At 37.4% G+C, this 23312-nt stretch overlaps 1 protein-coding gene across 1 annotated transcript in view; it reads left to right on the plus strand.

Moving 5' to 3' along the window:
• Window positions 1-23312, plus strand: part of LOC129852750 (transducin-like enhancer protein 4) — a gene marked incomplete at its 5' end in the record, with an annotated part of 159736 nt that overhangs the window by 128287 nt on the left and 8137 nt on the right. The window lies entirely within an intron of this gene.

Genomic DNA, 23312 nt, shown 5'->3' on the forward strand with positions numbered 1-23312 from the left:
ACTGTCTAATACTGATCTGATCTGTCATCTATACTGTCTAATACTGATCTGTCATCTATACTGTCTAATACTGATCTGATCTGTCATCTATACTGTCTAATACTGATCTGATCTGTCATCTATACTGTCTAATACTGATCTGATCTGTCATCTATACTGTCTAATACTGATCTGTCATCTATACTGTCTAATACTGATCTGATCTGTCATCTATACTGTCTAATACTGATCTGTCATCTATACTGTCTAATACTGATCTGATCTGTCATCTATACTGTCTAATACTGATCTGATCTGTCATCTATACTGTCTAATACTGATCTGTCATCTATACTGTCTAATACTGATCTGATCTGTCATCTGTACTGTCTAATACTGCTCTGATCTGTCATCTGTACTGTCTAATACTGCTCTGATCTGTCATCTATACTGTCTAATACTGCTCTGATCTGTCATCTATACTGTCTAATAATGCTCTGATCTGTCATCTGTACTGTCTAATACTGATCTGATCTGTCATCTGTACTGTCTAATACTGCTCTGTCATCTGTACTGTCTAATACTGCTCTGATCTGTCATCTATACTGTCTAATACTGATCTGATCTGTCATCTGTACTGTCTAATACTGATCTGATCTGTCATCTATACTGTCTAATACTGCTCTAATCTGTCATCTATACTGTCTAATACTGATCTGATCTGTCATCTGTACTGTCTAATACTGATCTGATCTGTCATTTATACTGTCTAATACTGATCTGATCTGTCATCTGTACTGTCTAATACTGCTATGTCATCTGTACTGTCTAATACTGATCTGATCTGTCATCTATACTGTCTAATACTGATCTGATCTGTCATCTGTACTGTCTAATACTGCTCTGTCATCTATGCTGTCTAATACTGATCTGATCTGTCATCTGTACTGTCTAATACTGATCTGTCATCTGTACTGTCTAATACGGATCTGATCTGTCATCTATACTGTCTAATACTGCTCTGATCTGTCATCTGTACTGTCTAATACTGATCTGATCTGTCATCTGTACTGTCTAATACTGATCTGATCTGTCATCTGTACTGTCTAATACTGCTCTGATCTGTCATCTATACTGTCTAATAATGCTCTGATCTGTCATCTATACTGTCTATTACTGCTCTGATCTGTCATCTATACTGTCTAATACTGCTCTGATCTGTCATCTGTACTGTCTAATACTGCTCTGATCTGTCATCTATACTGTCTAATAATGCTCTGATCTGTCATCTATACTGTCTAATACTGCTCTGTCATCTACACTGTCTAATACTGATCTGATCTGTCATCTATACTGTCTAATACTGCTCTGATCTGTCATCTATACTGTCTAATACTGCTCTGATCTGTCATCTATACTGTCTATTACTGCTCTGATCTGTCATCTATACTGTCTAATACTGCTCTGATCTGTCATCTGTACTGTCTAATACTGCTCTGATCTGTCATCTATACTGTCTAATAATGCTCTGATCTGTCATCTATACTGTCTAATACTGCTCTGTCATCTATACTGTCTAATACTGATCTGATCTGTCATCTATACTGTCTAATACTGCTCTGATCTGTCATCTATACTGTCTAATACTGCTCTGATCTGTCATCTATACTGTCTAATACTGATCTGTCATCTGTACTGTCTAATACTGCTCTGCTCTGTCATCTATACTGTCTAATACTGCTCTGATCTGTCATCTGTACTGTCTAATACTGATCTGATCTGTCATCTGTACTGTCTAATACTGATCTGATCTGTCATCTGTACTGTCTAATACTGATCTGATCTGTCATCTGTACTGTCTAATACTGCTCTGATCTGTCATCTGTACTGTCTAATACTGATCTGATCTGTCATCTATACTGTCTAATACTGCTCTGATCTGTCATCTGTACTGTCTAATACTGCTCTGATCTGTCATCTGTACTGTCTAATACTGATCTGTCATCTATACTGTCTAATACTGATCTGATCTGTCATCTATACTGTCTAATACTGATCTGTCATCTGTACTGTCTAATACTGATCTGATCTGTCATCTGTACTGTCTAATACTGCTCTGATCTGTCATCTATACTGTCTAATACTGATCTGATCTGTCATCTGTACTGTCTAATACTGATCTGTCATCTATACTGTCTAATACTGATCTGATCTGTCATCTATACTGTCTAATACTGATCTGTCATCTATACTGTCTAATACTGCTCTGCTCTGTCATCTGTACTGTCTAATACTGCTCTGATCTGTCATCTGTACTGTCTAATACTGCTCTGTCATCTGTACTGTCTAATACTGATCTGATCTGTCATCTATACTGTCTAATACTGCTCTGATCTGTCATCTGTACTGTCTAATACTGCTCTGATCTGTCATCTATACTGTCTAATACTGATCTGTCATCTATACTGTCTAATACTGATCTGATCTGTCATCTGTACTGTCTAATACTGCTCTGATCTGTCATCTGTACTGTCTAATACTGCTCTGATCTGTCATCTATACTGTCTAATACTGCTCTGATCTGTCATCTATACTGTCTAATAATGCTCTGATCTGTCATCTGTACTGTCTAATACTGATCTGTCATCTGTACTGTCTAATACTGCTCTGATCTGTCATCTATACTGTCTAATACTGATCTGATCTGTCATCTGTACTGTCTAATACTGATCTGATCTGTCATCTGTACTGTCTAATACTGCTCTGATCTGTCATCTATACTGTCTAATACTGCTCTGATCTGTCATCTATACTGTCTAATAATGCTCTGATCTGTCATCTATACTGTCTATTACTGCTCTGATCTGTCATCTGTACTGTCTAATACTGATCTGATCTGTCATCTGTACTGTCTAATACTGATCTGATCTGTCATCTGTACTATCTAATACTGATCTGATCTGTCATCTATACTGTCTAATAATGCTCTGATCTGTCATCTATACTGTCTATTACTGCTCTGATCTGTCATCTATACTGTCTAATACTGCTCTGATCTGTCATCTGTACTGTCTAATACTGCTCTGATCTGTCATCTATACTGTCTAATAATGCTCTGATCTGTCATCTATACTGTCTAATACTGCTCTGTCATCTACACTGTCTAATACTGATCTGATCTGTCATCTATACTGTCTAATACTGCTCTGATCTGTCATCTATACTGTCTAATACTGCTCTGATCTGTCATCTATACTGTCTATTACTGCTCTGATCTGTCATCTATACTGTCTAATACTGCTCTGATCTGTCATCTGTACTGTCTAATACTGCTCTGATCTGTCATCTATACTGTCTAATAATGCTCTGATCTGTCATCTATACTGTCTAATATTGCTCTGTCATCTATACTGTCTAATACTGATCTGATCTGTCATCTATACTGTCTAATACTGCTCTGATCTGTCATCTATACTGTCTAATACTGCTCTGATCTGTCGTCTGTACTGTCTAATACTGCTCTGCTCTGTCATCTATACAGTCTAATACTGCTCTGATCTGTCATCTGTACTGTCTAATACTGATCTGATCTGTCATCTGTACTGTCTAATACTGATCTGATCTGTCATCTGTTCTGTCTAATACTGCTCTGATCTGTCATCTATACTGTCTAATACTGATCTGATCTGTCATCTGTACTGTCTAATACTGATCTGATCTGTCATCTGTACTGTCTAATACTGATCTGTCATCTATACTGTCTAATACTGATCTGATCTGTCATCTATACTGTCTAATACTGATCTGTCATCTGTACTGTCTAATACTGATCTGATCTGTCATCTGTACTGTCTAATACTGCTCTGATCTGTCATCTATACTGTCTAATACTGATCTGATCTGTCATCTGTACTGTCTAATACTGATCTGTCATCTATACTGTCTAATACTGATCTGATCTGTCATCTATACTGTCTAATACTGATCTGTCATCTATACTGTCTAATACTGCTCTGCTCTGTCATCTGTACTGTCTAATACTGCTCTGATCTGTCATCTGTACTGTCTAATACTGCTCTGTCATCTGTACTGTCTAATACTGATCTGATCTGTCATCTATACTGTCTAATACTGCTCTGATCTGTCATCTGTACTGTCTAATACTGCTCTGATCTGTCATCTATACTGTCTAATACTGATCTGTCATCTATACTGTCTAATACTGATCTGATCTGTCATCTGTACTGTCTAATACTGCTCTGATCTGTCATCTGTACTGTCTAATACTGCTCTGATCTGTCATTTATACTGTCTAATACTGCTCTGATCTGTCATCTATACTGTCTAATAATGCTCTGATCTGTCATCTGTACTGTCTAATACTGATCTGATCTGTCATCTGTACTGTCTTATACTGCTCTGTCATCTGTACTGTCTAATACTGCTCTGATCTGTCATCTATACTGTCTAATACTGATCTGATCTGTCATCTGTACTGTCTAATACTGATCTGATCTGTCATCTGTACTGTCTAATACTGCTCTGATCTGTCATCTGTACTGTCTAATACTGCTCTGATCTGTCATCTGTACTGTCTAATACTGATCTGATCTGTCATCTGTACTGTCTAATACTGATCTGATCTGTCATCTGTACTGTCTAATACTGCTCTGATCTGTCATCTGTACTGTCTAATACTGATCTGATCTGTCATCTGTACTGTCTAATACTGCTCTGATCTGTCATCTGTACTGTCTAATACTGCTCTGATCTGTCATCTATACTGTCTAATACTGATCTGTCATCTATACTGTCTAATACTGATCTGATCTGTCATCTGTACTGTCTAATACTGCTCTGATCTGTCATCTGTACTGTCTAATACTGCTCTGATCTGTCATCTATACTGTCTAATACTGCTCTGATCTGTCATCTATACTGTCTAATAATGCTCTGATCTGTCATCTGTACTGTCTAATACTGATCTGTCATCTGTACTGTCTAATACTGCTCTGATCTGTCATCTATACTGTCTAATACTGATCTGATCTGTCATCTGTACTGTCTAATACTGATCTGATCTGTCATCTGTACTGTCTAATACTGCTCTGATCTGTCATCTATACTGTCTAATACTGCTCTGATCTGTCATCTATACTGTCTAATAATGCTCTGATCTGTCATCTATACTGTCTATTACTGCTCTGATCTGTCATCTGTACTGTCTAATACTGATCTGATCTGTCATCTGTACTGTCTAATACTGATCTGATCTGTCATCTGTACTATCTAATACTGCTCTGATCTGTCATCTATACTGTCTAATAATGCTCTGATCTGTCATCTATACTGTCTATTACTGCTCTGATCTGTCATCTATACTGTCTAATACTGCTCTGATCTGTCATCTGTACTGTCTAATACTGCTCTGATCTGTCATCTATACTGTCTAATAATGCTCTGATCTGTCATCTATACTGTCTAATACTGCTCTGTCATCTACACTGTCTAATACTGATCTGATCTGTCATCTATACTGTCTAATACTGCTCTGATCTGTCATCTGTACTATCTAATACTGCTCTGATCTGTCATCTATACTGTCTATTACTGCTCTGATCTGTCATCTATACTGTCTAATACTGCTCTGATCTGTCATCTGTACTGTCTAATACTGCTCTGATCTGTCATCTATACTGTCTAATAATGCTCTGATCTGTCATCTATACTGTCTAATACTGCTCTGTCATCTATACTGTCTAATACTGATCTGATCTGTCATCTATACTGTCTAATACTGCTCTGATCTGTCATCTATACTGTCTAATACTGCTCTGATCTGTCGTCTGTACTGTCTAATACTGCTCTGCTCTGTCATCTATACAGTCTAATACTGCTCTGATCTGTCATCTGTACTGTCTAATACTGATCTGATCTGTCATCTGTACTGTCTAATACTGATCTGATCTGTCATCTGTTCTGTCTAATACTGCTCTGATCTGTCATCTATACTGTCTAATACTGATCTGATCTGTCATCTGTACTGTCTAATACTGATCTGATCTGTCATCTGTACTGTCTAATACTGATCTGTCATCTATACTGTCTAATACTGATCTGATCTGTCATCTGTACTGTCTAATACTGCTCTGATCTGTCATCTGTACTGTCTAATACTGCTCTGATCTGTCATTTATACTGTCTAATACTGCTCTGATCTGTCATCTATACTGTCTAATAATGCTCTGATCTGTCATCTGTACTGTCTAATACTGATCTGATCTGTCATCTGTACTGTCTTATACTGCTCTGTCATCTGTACTGTCTAATACTGCTCTGATCTGTCATCTATACTGTCTAATACTGATCTGATCTGTCATCTGTACTGTCTAATACTGATCTGATCTGTCATCTGTACTGTCTAATACTGCTCTGATCTGTCATCTGTACTGTCTAATACTGCTCTGATCTGTCATCTGTACTGTCTAATACTGATCTGATCTGTCATCTGTACTGTCTAATACTGATCTGATCTGTCATCTGTACTGTCTAATACTGCTCTGATCTGTCATCTGTACTGTCTAATACTGATCTGATCTGTCATCTGTACTGTCTAATACTGCTCTGATCTGTCATCTGTACTGTCTAATACTGCTCTGATCTGTCATCTATACTGTCTAATACTGCTCTGTCATCTATACTGTCTAATACTGATCTGATCTGTCATCTGTACTGTCTAATACTGCTCTGATCTGTCATCTGTACTGTCTAATACTGCTCTGATCTGTCATCTATACTGTCTAATACTGCTCTGATCTGTCATCTATACTGTCTAATACTGCTCTGATCTGTCATCTATACTGTCTAATACTGCTCTGTCATCTATACTGTCTAATACTGATCTGATCTGTCATCTATACTGTCTAATACTGCTCTGATCTGTCATCTATACTGTCTAATACTGCTCTGATCTGTCATCTATACTGTCTAATACTGATCTGTCATCTGTACTGTCTAATACTGCTCTGCTCTGTCATCTATACTGTCTAATACTGCTCTGATCTGTCATCTGTACTGTCTAATACTGATCTGATCTGTCATCTGTACTGTCTAATACTGATCTGATCTGTCATCTGTACTGTCTAATACTGATCTGATCTGTCATCTGTACTGTCTAATACTGCTCTGATCTGTCATCTGTACTGTCTAATACTGATCTGTCATCTATACTGTCTAATACTGATCTGATCTGTCATCTATACTGTCTAATACTGATCTGTCATCTGTACTGTCTAATACTGATCTGATCTGTCATCTGTACTGTCTAATACTGCTCTGATCTGTCATCTATACTGTCTAATACTGATCTGATCTGTCATCTGTACTGTCTAATACTGATCTGTCATCTATACTGTCTAATACTGATCTGATCTGTCATCTATACTGTCTAATACTGATCTGTCATCTATACTGTCTAATACTGCTCTGCTCTGTCATCTGTACTGTCTAATACTGCTCTGATCTGTCATCTGTACTGTCTAATACTGCTCTGTCATCTGTACTGTCTAATACTGATCTGATCTGTCATCTATACTGTCTAATACTGCTCTGATCTGTCATCTGTACTGTCTAATACTGCTCTGATCTGTCATCTATACTGTCTAATACTGATCTGTCATCTATACTGTCTAATACTGATCTGATCTGTCATCTGTACTGTCTAATACTGCTCTGATCTGTCATCTGTACTGTCTAATACTGCTCTGATCTGTCATCTATACTGTCTAATACTGCTCTGATCTGTCATCTATACTGTCTAATAATGCTCTGATCTGTCATCTATACTGTCTATTACTGCTCTGATCTGTCATCTGTACTGTCTAATACTGATCTGATCTGTCATCTGTACTGTCTAATACTGATCTGATCTGTCATCTGTACTATCTAATACTGCTCTGATCTGTCATCTATACTGTCTAATAATGCTCTGATCTGTCATCTATACTGTCTATTACTGCTCTGATCTGTCATCTATACTGTCTAATACTGCTCTGATCTGTCATCTGTACTGTCTAATACTGCTCTGATCTGTCATCTATACTGTCTAATAATGCTCTGATCTGTCATCTATACTGTCTAATACTGCTCTGTCATCTACACTGTCTAATACTGATCTGATCTGTCATCTATACTGTCTAATACTGCTCTGATCTGTCATCTATACTGTCTAATACTGCTCTGATCTGTCATCTATACTGTCTATTACTGCTCTGATCTGTCATCTATACTGTCTAATACTGCTCTGATCTGTCATCTGTACTGTCTAATACTGCTCTGATCTGTCATCTATACTGTCTAATAATGCTCTGATCTGTCATCTATACTGTCTAATATTGCTCTGTCATCTATACTGTCTAATACTGATCTGATCTGTCATCTATACTGTCTAATACTGCTCTGATCTGTCATCTATACTGTCTAATACTGCTCTGATCTGTCGTCTGTACTGTCTAATACTGCTCTGCTCTGTCATCTATACAGTCTAATACTGCTCTGATCTGTCATCTGTACTGTCTAATACTGATCTGATCTGTCATCTGTACTGTCTAATACTGATCTGATCTGTCATCTGTTCTGTCTAATACTGCTCTGATCTGTCATCTATACTGTCTAATACTGATCTGATCTGTCATCTGTACTGTCTAATACTGATCTGATCTGTCATCTGTACTGTCTAATACTGATCTGTCATCTATACTGTCTAATACTGATCTGATCTGTCATCTATACTGTCTAATACTGATCTGTCATCTGTACTGTCTAATACTGATCTGATCTGTCATCTGTACTGTCTAATACTGCTCTGATCTGTCATCTATACTGTCTAATACTGATCTGATCTGTCATCTGTACTGTCTAATACTGATCTGTCATCTATACTGTCTAATACTGATCTGATCTGTCATCTATACTGTCTAATACTGATCTTTCATCTATACTGTCTAATACTGCTCTGCTCTGTCATCTGTACTGTCTAATACTGCTCTGATCTGTCATCTGTACTGTCTAATACTGCTCTGTCATCTGTACTGTCTAATACTGATCTGATCTGTCATCTATACTGTCTAATACTGCTCTGATCTGTCATCTGTACTGTCTAATACTGCTCTGATCTGTCATCTATACTGTCTAATACTGATCTGTCATCTATACTGTCTAATACTGATCTGATCTGTCATCTGTACTGTCTAATACTGCTCTCATCTGTCATCTGTACTGTCTAATACTGCTCTGATCTGTCATTTATACTGTCTAATACTGCTCTGATCTGTCATCTATACTGTCTAATAATGCTCTGATCTGTCATCTGTACTGTCTAATACTGATCTGATCTGTCATCTGTACTGTCTTATACTGCTCTGTCATCTGTACTGTCTAATACTGCTCTGATCTGTCATCTGTACTGTCTAATACTGATCTGATCTGTCATCTGTACTGTCTAATACTGATCTGATCTGTCATCTGTACTGTCTAATACTGCTCTGATCTGTCATCTGTACTGTCTAATACTGATCTGATCTGTCATCTGTACTGTCTAATACTGCTCTGATCTGTCATCTGTACTGTCTAATACTGCTCTGATCTGTCATCTATACTGTCTAATACTGCTCTGTCATCTATACTGTCTAATACTGATCTGATCTGTCATCTATACTGTCTAATACTGCTCTGATCTGTCATCTATACTGTCTAATACTGCTCTGTCATCTATACTGTCTAATACTGATCTGATCTGTCATCTGTACTGTCTAATACTGATCTGTCATCTGTACTGTCTAATACTGATCTGATCTGTCATCTATACTGTCTAATACTGCTCTGATCTGTCATCTGTACTGTCTAATACTGATCTGATCTGTCATCTGTACTGTCTAATACTGATCTGTCATCTGTACTGTCTAATACTGCTCTGATCTGTCATTTGTACTGTCTAATACTGCTCTGATCTGTCATCTATACTGTCTAATACTGATCTGTCATCTGTACTGTCTAATACTGATCTGATCTGTCATCTGTACTGTCTAATACTGCTCTGATCTGTCATCTGTACTGTCTAATACTGCTCTGATCTGTCATCTGTACTGTCTAATACTGCTCTGATCTGTCATCTATACTGTCTACTACTGCTCTGATCTGTCATCTATACTGTCTAATACTGATCTGTCATCTGTCATCTGTACTGTCTAATACTGCTCTGATCTGTCATCTATACTGTCTAATACTGATCTGATCTGTCATCTGTACTGTCTAATAATGCTCTGATCTGTCATCTGTACTGTCTAATACTGCTCTGATCTGTCATCTGTACTGTCTAATACTGATCTTATCTGTCATCTGTACTGTCTAATAATGCTCTGATCTGTCATCTGTACTGTCTAATACTGCTCTGATCTGTCATCTATACTGTCTAATACTGATCTGTCATATGTACTGTCTAATACTGCTCTGATCTGTCATCTGTACTGTCTAATACTGCTCTGATCTGTCATCTGTACTGTCTAATACTGATCTGTCATCTATACTGTCTAATACTGATCTGATCTGTCATCTATACTGTCTAATACTGATCTGATCTGTCATCTATACTGTCTAATACTGATCTGATCTGTCATCTATACTGTCTTATACTGATCTGTCATCTATACTGTCTAATACTGATCTGATCTGTCATCTATACTGTCTAATACTGATCTGATCTGTCATCTATACTGTCTAATACTGATCTGTCATCTATACTGTCTAATACTGATCTGATCTGTCATCTATACTGTCTAATACTGATCTGATCTGTCATCTATACTGTCTAATACTGATCTGTCATCTATACTGTCTAATACTGCTCTGATCTGTCATCTATACTGTCTAATAATGCTCTGATCTGTCATCTGTACTGTCTAATACTGATCTGATCTGTCATCTGTACTGTCTAATACTGCTCTGTCATCTGTACTGTCTAATACTGCTCTGATCTGTCATCTATACTGTCTAATACTGATCTGATCTGTCATCTGTACTGTCTAATACTGATCTGATCTGTCATCTATACTGTCTAATACTGATCTGATCTGTCATCTGTACTGTCTAATACTGCTCTGTCATCTGTACTGTCTAATACTGCTCTGATCTGTCATCTATACTGTCTAATACTGATCTGATCTGTCATCTGTACTGTCTAATACTGCTCTGTCATCTATGCTGTCTAATACTGATCTGATCTGTCATCTGTACTGTCTAATACTGATCTGATCTGTCATCTATACTGTCTAATACTGCTCTGATCTGTCATCTGTACTGTCTAATACTGATCTGATCTGTCATCTGTACTGTCTAATACTGATCTGATCTGTCATCTGTACTGTCTAATACTGCTCTGATCTGTCATCTATACTGTCTAATAATGCTCTGATCTGTCATCTATACTGTCTATTACTGCTCTGATCTGTCATCTATACTGTCTAATACTGCTCTGATCTGTCATCTGTACTGTCTAATACTGCTCTGATCTGTCATCTATACTGTCTAATAATGCTCTGATCTGTCATCTATACTGTCTAATACTGCTCTGTCATCTACACTGTCTAATACTGATCTGATCTGTCATCTATACTGTCTAATACTGCTCTGATCTGTCATCTATACTGTCTAATACTGATCTGTCATCTATACTGTCTATTACTGCTCTGATCTGTCATCTATACTGTCTAATACTGCTCTGATCTGTCATCTGTACTGTCTAATACTGCTCTGATCTGTCATCTATACTGTCTAATAATGCTCTGATCTGTCATCTATACTGTCTAATACTGCTCTGTCATCTATACTGTCTAATACTGATCTGATCTGTCATCTATACTGTCTAATACTGCTCTGATCTGTCATCTATACTGTCTAATACTGCTCTGATCTGTCATCTATACTGTCTAATACTGATCTGTCATCTGTACTGTCTAATACTGCTCTGCTCTGTCATCTACACTGTCTAATACTGCTCTGATCTGTCATCTGTACTGTCTAATACTGATCTGATCTGTCATCTGTACTGTCTAATACTGATCTGATCTGTCATCTATACTGTCTAATACTGCTCTGATCTGTCATCTATACTGTCTAATACTGATCTGATCTGTCATCTGTACTGTCTAATACTGATCTGATCTGTCATCTATACTGTCTAATACTGCTCTGATCTGTCATCTGTACTGTCTAATACTGCTCTGATCTGTCATCTGTACTGTCTAATACTGATCTGTCATCTATACTGTCTAATACTGATCTGATCTGTCATCTGTTCTGTCTAATACTGCTCTGATCTGTCATCTATACTGTCTAATACTGATCTGATCTGTCATCTGTACTGTCTAATACTGATCTGATCTGTCATCTGTACTGTCTAATACTGCTCTGATCTGTCATCTGTACTGTCTAATACTGATCTGATCTGTCATCTATACTGTCTAATACTGCTCTGATCTGTCATCTGTACTGTCTAATACTGCTCTGATCTGTCATCTGTACTGTCTAATACTGATCTGTCATCTATACTGTCTAATACTGATCTGATCTGTCATCTATACTGTCTAATACTGATCTGTCATCTATACTGTCTAATACTGCTCTGATCTGTCATCTGTACTGTCTAATACTGCTCTGATCTGTCATCTGTACTGTCTAATACTGCTCTGATCTGTCATCTATACTGTCTAATACTGCTCTGTCATCTATACTGTCTAATACTGCTCTGATCTGTCATTTATACTGTCTAATACTGCTCTGATCTGTCATCTGTACTGTCTAATACTGCTCTGATCTGTCATTTATACTGTCTAATACTGCTCTGATCTGTCATCTATACTGTCTAATAATGCTCTGATCTGTCATCTGTACTGTCTAATACTGATCTGATCTGTCATCTGTACTGTCTAATACTGCTCTGTCATCTGTACTGTCTAATACTGCTCTGATCTGTCATCTATACTGTCTAATACTGATCTGATCTGTCATCTGTACTGTCTAATACTGATCTGATCTGTCATCTGTACTGTCTAATACTGCTCTGATCTGTCATCTGTACTGTCTAATACTGCTCTGATCTGTCATCTGTACTGTCTAATACTGATCTGATCTGTCATCTGTACTGTCTAATACTGATCTGATCTGTCATCTGTACTGTCTAATACTGCTCTGATCTGTCATCTGTACTGTCTAATACTGATCTGATCTGTCATCTGTACTGTCTAATACTGCTCTGATCTGTCATCTGTACTGTCTAATACTGCTCTGATCTGTCATCTATACTGTCTAATACTGCTCTGTCATCTATACTGTCTAATACTGATCTGATCTGTCATCTGTACTGTCTAATACTGCTCTGATCTGTCATCTGTACTGTCTAATACTGCTCTGATCTGTCATCTATACTGTCTAATACTGCTCTGATCTGTCATCTATACTGTCTAATACTGCTCTGATCTGTCATCTATACTGTCTAATACTGCTCTGTCATCTATACTGTCTAATACTGATCTGATCTGTCATCTATACTGTCTAATACTGCTCTGATCTGTCATCTATACTGTCTAATACTGCTCTGTCATCTATACTGTCTAATACTGATCTGATCTGTCATCTGTACTGTCTAATACTGATCTGTCATCTGTACTGTCTAATACTGATCTGATCTGTCATCTATACTGTCTAATACTGCTCTGATCTGTCATCTGTACTGTCTAATACTGATCTGATCTGTCATCTGTACTGTCTAATACTGATCTGTCATCTGTACTGTCTAATACTGATCTGATCTGTCATCTATACTGTCTAATACTGCTCTGATCTGTCATTTGTACTGTCTAATACTGCTCTGATCTGTCATCTATACTGTCTAATAATGCTCTGATCTGTCATCTGTACTGTCTAATACTGATCTGATCTGTCATCTGTACTGTCTAATACTGCTCTGTCATCTGTACTGTCTAATACTGCTCTGATCTGTCATCTATACTGTCTAATACTGATCTGATCTGTCATCTGTACTGTCTAATACTGATCTGATCTGTCATCTGTACTGTCTAATACTGCTCTGATCTGTCATCTGTACTGTCTAATACTGCTCTGATCTGTCATCTGTACTGTCTAATACTGATCTGATCTGTCATCTGTACTGTCTAATACTGATCTGATCTGTCATCTGTACTGTCTAATACTGCTCTGATCTGTCATCTGTACTGTCTAATACTGATCTGATCTGTCATCTGTACTGTCTAATACTGCTCTGATCTGTCATCTGTACTGTCTAATACTGCTCTGATCTGTCATCTATACTGTCTAATACTGCTCTGTCATCTATACTGTCTAATACTGATCTGATCTGTCATCTGTACTGTCTAATACTGCTCTGATCTGTCATCTGTACTGTCTAATACTGCTCTGATCTGTCATCTATACTGTCTAATACTGCTCTGATCTGTCATCTATACTGTCTAATACTGCTCTGATCTGTCATCTATACTGTCTAATACTGCTCTGTCATCTATACTGTCTAATACTGATCTGATCTGTCATCTATACTGTCTAATACTGCTCTGATCTGTCATCTATACTGTCTAATACTGCTCTGTCATCTATACTGTCTAATACTGATCTGATCTGTCATCTGTACTGTCTAATACTGATCTGTCATCTGTACTGTCTAATACTGATCTGATCTGTCATCTATACTGTCTAATACTGCTCTGATCTGTCATCTGTACTGTCTAATACTGATCTGATCTGTCATCTGTACTGTCTAATACTGATCTGTCATCTGTACTGTCTAATACTGATCTGATCTGTCATCTATACTGTCTAATACTGCTCTGATCTGTCATTTGTACTGTCTAATACTGCTCTGATCTGTCATCTATACTGTCTAATACTGATCTGTCATCTGTACTGTCTAATACTGCTCTGATCTGTCATCTGTACTGTCTAATACTGCTCTGATCTGTCATCTGTACTGTCTAATACTGCTCTGATCTGTCATCTATACTGTCTACTACTGCTCTGATCTGTCATCTATACTGTCTAATACTGATCTGTCATCTGTCATCTGTACTGTCTAATACTGCTCTGATCTGTCATCTATACTGTCTAATACTGATCTGATCTGTCATCTGTACTGTCTAATAATGCTCTGATCTGTCATCTGTACTGTCTAATACTGCTCTGATCTGTCATCTGTACTGTCTAATACTGATCTTATCTGTCATCTGTACTGTCTAATAATGCTCTGATCTGTCATCTGTACTGTCTAATACTGCTCTGATCTGTCATCTATACTGTCTAATAATGCTCTGATCTGTCATCTGTACTGTCTAATACTGATCTGATCTGTCATCTGTACTGTCTAATACTGCTCTGTCATCTGTACTGTCTAATACTGCTCTGATCTGTCATCTATACTGTCTAATACTGATCTGATCTGTCATCTGTACTGTCTAATACTGATCTGATCTGTCATCTGTACTGTCTAATACTGATCTGTCATCTGTACTGTCTAATACTGCTCTGATCTGTCATCTGTACTGTCTAATACTGATCTGATCTGTCATCTGTACTGTCTAATACTGATCTGATCTGTCATCTATACTGTCTAATACTGATCTGTCATCTATACTGTCTAATACTGATCTGATCTGTCATCTATACTGTCTAATACTGATCTGATCTGTCATCTATACTGTCTTATACTGATCTGTCATCTATACTGTCTAATACTGATCTGATCTGTCATCTATACTGTCTAATACTGATCTGATCTGTCATCTATACTGTCTAATACTGATCTGTCATCTATACTGTCTAATACTGATCTGATCTGTCATCTATACTGTCTAATACTGATCTGATCTGTCATCTATACTGTCTAATACTGATCTGTCATCTATACTGTCTAATACTGCTCTGATCTGTCATCTATACTGTCTAATAATGCTCTGATCTGTCATCTGTACTGTCTAATACTGCTCTGTCATCTGTACTGTCTAATACTGCTCTGATCTGTCATCTATACTGTCTAATACTGATCTGATCTGTCATCTGTACTGTCTAATACTGATCTGATCTGTCATCTATACTGTCTAATACTGATCTGATCTGTCATCTGTACTGTCTAATACTGCTCTGTCATCTGTACTGTCTAATACTGATCTGATCTGTCATCTATACTGTCTAATACTGATCTGATCTGTCATCTGTACTGTCTAATACTGCTCTGTCATCTATGCTGTCTAATACTGATCTGATCTGTCATCTGTACTGTCTAATACTGATCTGATCTGTCATCTATGCTGTCTAATACTGCTCTGATCTGTCATCTGTACTGTCTAATACTGATCTGATCTGTCATCTGTACTGTCTAATACTGATCTGATCTGTCATCTGTACTGTCTAATACTGCTCTGATCTGTCATCTATACTGTCTAATAATGCTCTGATCTGTCATCTATACTGTCTATTACTGCTCTGATCTGTCATCTATACTGTCTAATACTGCTCTGATCTGTCATCTGTACTGTCTAATACTGCTCTGATCTGTCATCTATACTGTCTAATAATGCTCTGATCTGTCATCTATACTGTCTAATACTGCTCTGTCATCTACACTGTCTAATACTGATCTGATCTGTCATCTATACTGTCTAATACTGCTCTGATCTGTCATCTATACTGTCTAATACTGATCTGTCATCTATACTGTCTATTACTGCTCTGATCTGTCATCTATACTGTCTAATACTGCTCTGATCTGTCATCTGTACTGTCTAATACTGCTCTGATCTGTCATCTATACTGTCTAATACTGATCTGATCTGTCATCTGTACTGTCTAATACTGATCTGATCTGTCATCTATACTGTCTAATACTGCTCTGATCTGTCATCTATACTGTCTAATACTGATCTGATCTGTCATCTGTACTGTCTAATACTGATCTGATCTGTCATCTATACTGTCTAATACTGCTCTGATCTGTCATCTGTACTGTCTAATACTGCTCTGATCTGTCATCTGTAATGTCTAATACTGATCTGTCATCTATACTGTCTAATACTGATCTGATCTGTCATCTATACTGTCTAATACTGATCTGTCATCTGTACTGTCTAATACTGATCTGATCTGTCATCTATACTGTCTAATACTGCTCTGATCTGTCATCTGTACTGTCTAATACTGCTCTGATCTGTCATCTGTACTGTCTAATACTGATCTGTCATCTATACTGTCTAATACTGATCTGATCTGTCATCTGTTCTGTCTAATACTGCTCTGATCTGTCATCTATACTGTCTAATACTGATCTGATCTGTCATCTGTACTGTCTAATACTGATCTGATCTGTCATCTGTACTGTCTAATACTGCTCTGATCTGTCATCTGTACTGTCTAATACTGATCTGATCTGTCATCTATACTGTCTAATACTGCTCTGATCTGTCATCTGTACTGTCTAATACTGCTCTGATCTGTCATCTGTACTGTCTAATACTGATCTGTCATCTATACTGTCTAATACTGATCTGATCTGTCATCTATACTGTCTAATACTGATCTGTCATCTATACTGTCTAATACTGCTCTGATCTGTCATCTGTACTGTCTAATACTGCTCTGATCTGTCATCTGTACTGTCTAATACTGCTCTGATCTGTCATCTATACTGTCTAATACTGCTCTGTCATCTATACTGTCTAATACTGCTCTGATCTGTCATTTATACTGTCTAATACTGCTCTGATCTGTCATCTGTACTGTCTAATACTGCTCTGATCTGTCATCTATACTGTCTAATACTGCTCTGATCTGTCATCTATACTGTCTAATAATGCTCTGATCTGTCATCTGTACTGTCTAATACTGATCTGATCTGTCATCTGTACTGTCTAATACTGCTCTGTCATCTGTACTGTCTAATACTGCTCTGATCTGTCATCTATACTGTCTAATACTGATCTGATCTGTCATCTGTACTGTCTAATACTGATCTGATCTGTCATCTGTACTGTCTAATACTGCTCTGATCTGTCATCTGTACTGTCTAATACTGCTCTGATCTGTCATCTGTACTGTCTAATACTGATCTGATCTGTCATCTGTACTGTCTAATACTGATCTGATCTGTCATCTGTACTGTCTAATACTGCTCTGATCTGTCATCTGTACTGTCTAATACTGATCTGATCTGTCATCTGTACTGTCTAATACTGCTCTGATCTGTCATCTGTACTGTCTAATACTGCTCTGATCTGTCATCTATACTGTCTAATACTGCTCTGTCATCTATACTGTCTAATACTGATCTGATCTGTCATCTGTACTGTCTAATACTGCTCTGATCTGTCATCTGTACTGTCTAATACTGCTCTGATCTGTCATCTATACTGTCTAATACTGCTCTGATCTGTCATCTATACTGTCTAATACTGCTCTGATCTGTCATCTATACTGTCTAATACTGCTCTGTCATCTATACTGTCTAATACTGATCTGATCTGTCATCTATACTGTCTAATACTGCTCTGATCTGTCATCTATACTGTCTAATACTGCTCTGTCATCTATACTGTCTAATACTGATCTGATCTGTCATCTGTACTGTCTAATACTGATCTGTCATCTGTACTGTCTAATACTGATCTGATCTGTCATCTATACTGTCTAATACTGCTCTGATCTGTCATCTGTACTGTCTAATACTGATCTGATCTGTCATCTGTACTGTCTAATACTGATCTGTCATCTGTACTGTCTAATACTGATCTGATCTGTCATCTATACTGTCTAATACTGCTCTGATCTGTCATTTGTACTGTCTAATACTGCTCTGATCTGTCATCTATACTGTCTAATAATGCTCTGATCTGTCATCTGTACTGTCTAATACTGATCTGATCTGTCATCTGTACTGTCTAATACTGCTCTGTCATCTGTACTGTCTAATACTGCTCTGATCTGTCATCTATACTGTCTAATACTGATCTGATCTGTCATCTGTACTGTCTAATACTGATCTGATCTGTCATCTGTACTGTCTAATACTGCTCTGATCTGTCATCTGTACTGTCTAATACTGCTCTGATCTGTCATCTGTACTGTCTAATACTGATCTGATCTGTCATCTGTACTGTCTAATACTGATCTGATCTGTCATCTGTACTGTCTAATACTGCTCTGATCTGTCATCTGTACTGTCTAATACTGATCTGATCTGTCATCTGTACTGTCTAATACTGCTCTGATCTGTCATCTGTACTGTCTAATACTGCTCTGATCTGTCATCTATACTGTCTAATACTGCTCTGTCATCTATACTGTCTAATACTGATCTGATCTGTCATCTGTACTGTCTAATACTGCTCTGATCTGTCATCTGTACTGTCTAATACTGCTCTGATCTGTCATCTATACTGTCTAATACTGCTCTGATCTGTCATCTATACTGTCTAATACTGCTCTGATCTGTCATCTATACTGTCTAATACTGCTCTGTCATCTATACTGTCTAATACTGATCTGATCTGTCATCTATACTGTCTAATACTGCTCTGATCTGTCATCTATACTGTCTAATACTGCTCTGTCATCTATACTGTCTAATACTGATCTGATCTGTCATCTGTACTGTCTAATACTGATCTGTCATCTGTACTGTCTAATACTGATCTGATCTGTCATCTATACTGTCTAATACTGCTCTGATCTGTCATCTGTACTGTCTAATACTGATCTGATCTGTCATCTGTACTGTCTAATACTGATCTGTCATCTGTACTGTCTAATACTGATCTGATCTGTCATCTATACTGTCTAATACTGCTCTGATCTGTCATTTGTACTGTCTAATACTGCTCTGATCTGTCATCTATACTGTCTAATACTGATCTGTCATCTGTACTGTCTAATACTGCTCTGATCTGTCATCTGTACTGTCTAATACTGCTCTGATCTGTCATCTGTACTGTCTAATACTGCTCTGATCTGTCATCTATACTGTCTACTACTGCTCTGATCTGTCATCTATACTGTCTAATACTGATCTGTCATCTGTCATCTGTACTGTCTAATACTGCTCTGATCTGTCATCTATACTGTCTAATACTGATCTGATCTGTCGTCTGTACTGTCTAATAATGCTCTGATCTGTCATCTGTACTGTCTAATACTGCTCTGATCTGTCATCTGTACTGTCTAATACTGATCTTATCTGTCATCTGTACTGTCTAATAATGCTCTGATCTGTCATCTGTACTGTCTAATACTGCTCTGATCTGTCATCTATACTGTCTAATAATGCTCTGATCTGTCATCTGTACTGTCTAATACTGATCTGATCTGTCATCTGTACTGTCTAATACTGCTCTGTCATCTGTACTGTCTAATACTGCTCTGATCTGTCATCTATACTGTCTAATACTGATCTGATCTGTCATCTGTACTGTCTAATACTGATCTGATCTGTCATCTGTACTGTCTAATACTGATCTGTCATCTGTACTGTCTAATACTGCTCTGATCTGTCATCTGTACTGTCTAATACTGATCTGATCTGTCATCTGTACTGTCTAATACTGATCTGATCTGTCATCTATACTGTCTAATACTGATCTGTCATCTATACTGTCTAATACTGATCTGATCTGTCATCTATACTGTCTAATACTGATCTGATCTGTCATCTATACTGTCTTATACTGATCTGTCATCTATACTGTCTAATACTGATCTGATCTGTCATCTATACTGTCTAATACTGATCTGATCTGTCATCTATACTGTCTAATACTGATCTGTCATCTATACTGTCTAATACTGATCTGATCTGTCATCTATACTGTCTAATACTGATCTGATCTGTCATCTATACTGTCTAATACTGATCTGTCATCTATACTGTCTAATACTGCTCTGATCTGTCATCTATACTGTCTAATAATGCTCTGATCTGTCATCTGTACTGTCTAATACTGCTCTGTCATCTGTACTGTCTAATACTGCTCTGATCTGTCATCTATACTGTCTAATACTGATCTGATCTGTCATCTGTACTGTCTAATACTGATCTGATCTGTCATCTATACTGTCTAATACTGATCTGATCTGTCATCTGTACTGTCTAATACTGCTCTGTCATCTGTACTGTCTAATACTGCTCTGATCTGTCATCTATACTGTCTAATACTGATCTGATCTGTCATCTGTACTGTCTAATACTGCTCTGTCATCTATGCTGTCTAATACTGATCTGATCTGTCATCTGTACTGTCTAATACTGATCTGATCTGTCATCTATGCTGTCTAATACTGCTCTGATCTGTCATCTGTACTGTCTAATACTGATCTGATCTGTCATCTGTACTGTCTAATACTGATCTGATCTGTCATCTGTACTGTCTAATACTGCTCTGATCTGTCATCTATACTGTCTAATAATGCTCTGATCTGTCATCTATACTGTCTATTACTGCTCTGATCTGTCATCTATACTGTCTAATACTGCTCTGATCTGTCATCTGTACTGTCTAATACTGCTCTGATCTGTCATCTATACTGTCTAATAATGCTCTGATCTGTCATCTATACTGTCTAATACTGCTCTGTCATCTACACTGTCTAATACTGATCTGATCTGTCATCTATACTGTCTAATACTGCTCTGATCTGTCATCTATACTGTCTAATACTGATCTGTCATCTATACTGTCTATTACTGCTCTGATCTGTCATCTATACTGTCTAATACTGCTCTGATCTGTCATCTGTACTGTCTAATACTGCTCTGATCTGTCATCTATACTGTCTAATACTGATCTGATCTGTCATCTGTACTGTCTAATACTGATCTGATCTGTCATCTATACTGTCTAATACTGCTCTGATCTGTCATCTATACTGTCTAATACTGATCTGATCTGTCATCTGTACTGTCTAATACTGATCTGATCTGTCATCTATACTGTCTAATACTGCTCTGATCTGTCATCTGTACTGTCTAATACTGCTCTGATCTGTCATCTGTAATGTCTAATACTGATCTGTCATCTATACTGTCTAATACTGATCTGATCTGTCATCTATACTGTCTAATACTGATCTGTCATCTGTACTGTCTAATACTGATCTGATCTGTCATCTGTACTGTCTAATACTGCTCTGATCTGTCATCTATACTGTCTAATACTGATCTGATCTGTCATCTGTACTGTCTAATACTGCTCTGTCATCTGTACTGTCTAATACTGATCTGATCTGTCATCTATACTGTCTAATACTGCTCTGATCTGTCATCTGTACTGTCTAATACTGCTCTGATCTGTCATCTATACTGTCTAATACTGATCTGTCATCTATACTGTCTAATACTGATCTGATCTGTCATCTGTACTGTCTAATACTGCTCTGATCTGTCATCTGTACTGTCTAATACTGCTCTGATCTGTCATCTATACTGTCTAATACTGCTCTGATCTGTCATCTATACTGTCTAATAATGCTCTGATCTGTCATCTGTACTGTCTAATACTGATCTGATCTGTCATCTGTACTGTCTAATACTGCTCTGTCATCTGTACTGTCTAATACTGCTCTGATCTGTCATCTATACTGTCTAATACTGATCTGATCTGTCATCTGTACTGTCTAATACTGATCTGATCTGTCATCTGTACTGTCTAATACTGATCTGATCTGTCATCTGTACTGTCTAATACTGCTCTGATCTGTCATCTGTACTGTCTAATACTGCTCTGATCTGTCATCTGTACTGTCTAATACTGATCTGATCTGTCATCTGTACTGTCTAATACTGCTCTGATCTGTCATCTGTACTGTCTAATACTGATCTGATCTGTCATCTGTACTGTCTAATACTGCTCTGATCTGTCATCTGTACTGTCTAATACTGCTCTGATCTGTCATCTATACTGTCTAATACTGCTCTGTCATCTATACTGTCTAATACTGATCTGATCTGACATCTGTACTGTCTAATACTGCTCTGATCTGTCATCTGTACTGTCTAATACTGCTCTGATCTGTCATCTATACTGTCTAATACTGCTCTGATCTGTCATCTATACTGTCTAATACTGCTCTGATCTGTCATCTATACTGTCTAATACTGCTCTGTCATCTATACTGTCTAATACTGATCTGATCTGTCATCTGTACTGTCTAATACTGATCTGATCTGTCATCTATACTGTCTAATACTGCTCTGATCTGTCATCTGTACT

The sequence above is a fragment of the Salvelinus fontinalis genome, chromosome 4 (genome assembly GCF_029448725.1).
Source record: "Salvelinus fontinalis isolate EN_2023a chromosome 4, ASM2944872v1, whole genome shotgun sequence".
NCBI classification, from domain to species: domain Eukaryota; kingdom Metazoa; phylum Chordata; class Actinopteri; order Salmoniformes; family Salmonidae; genus Salvelinus; species Salvelinus fontinalis.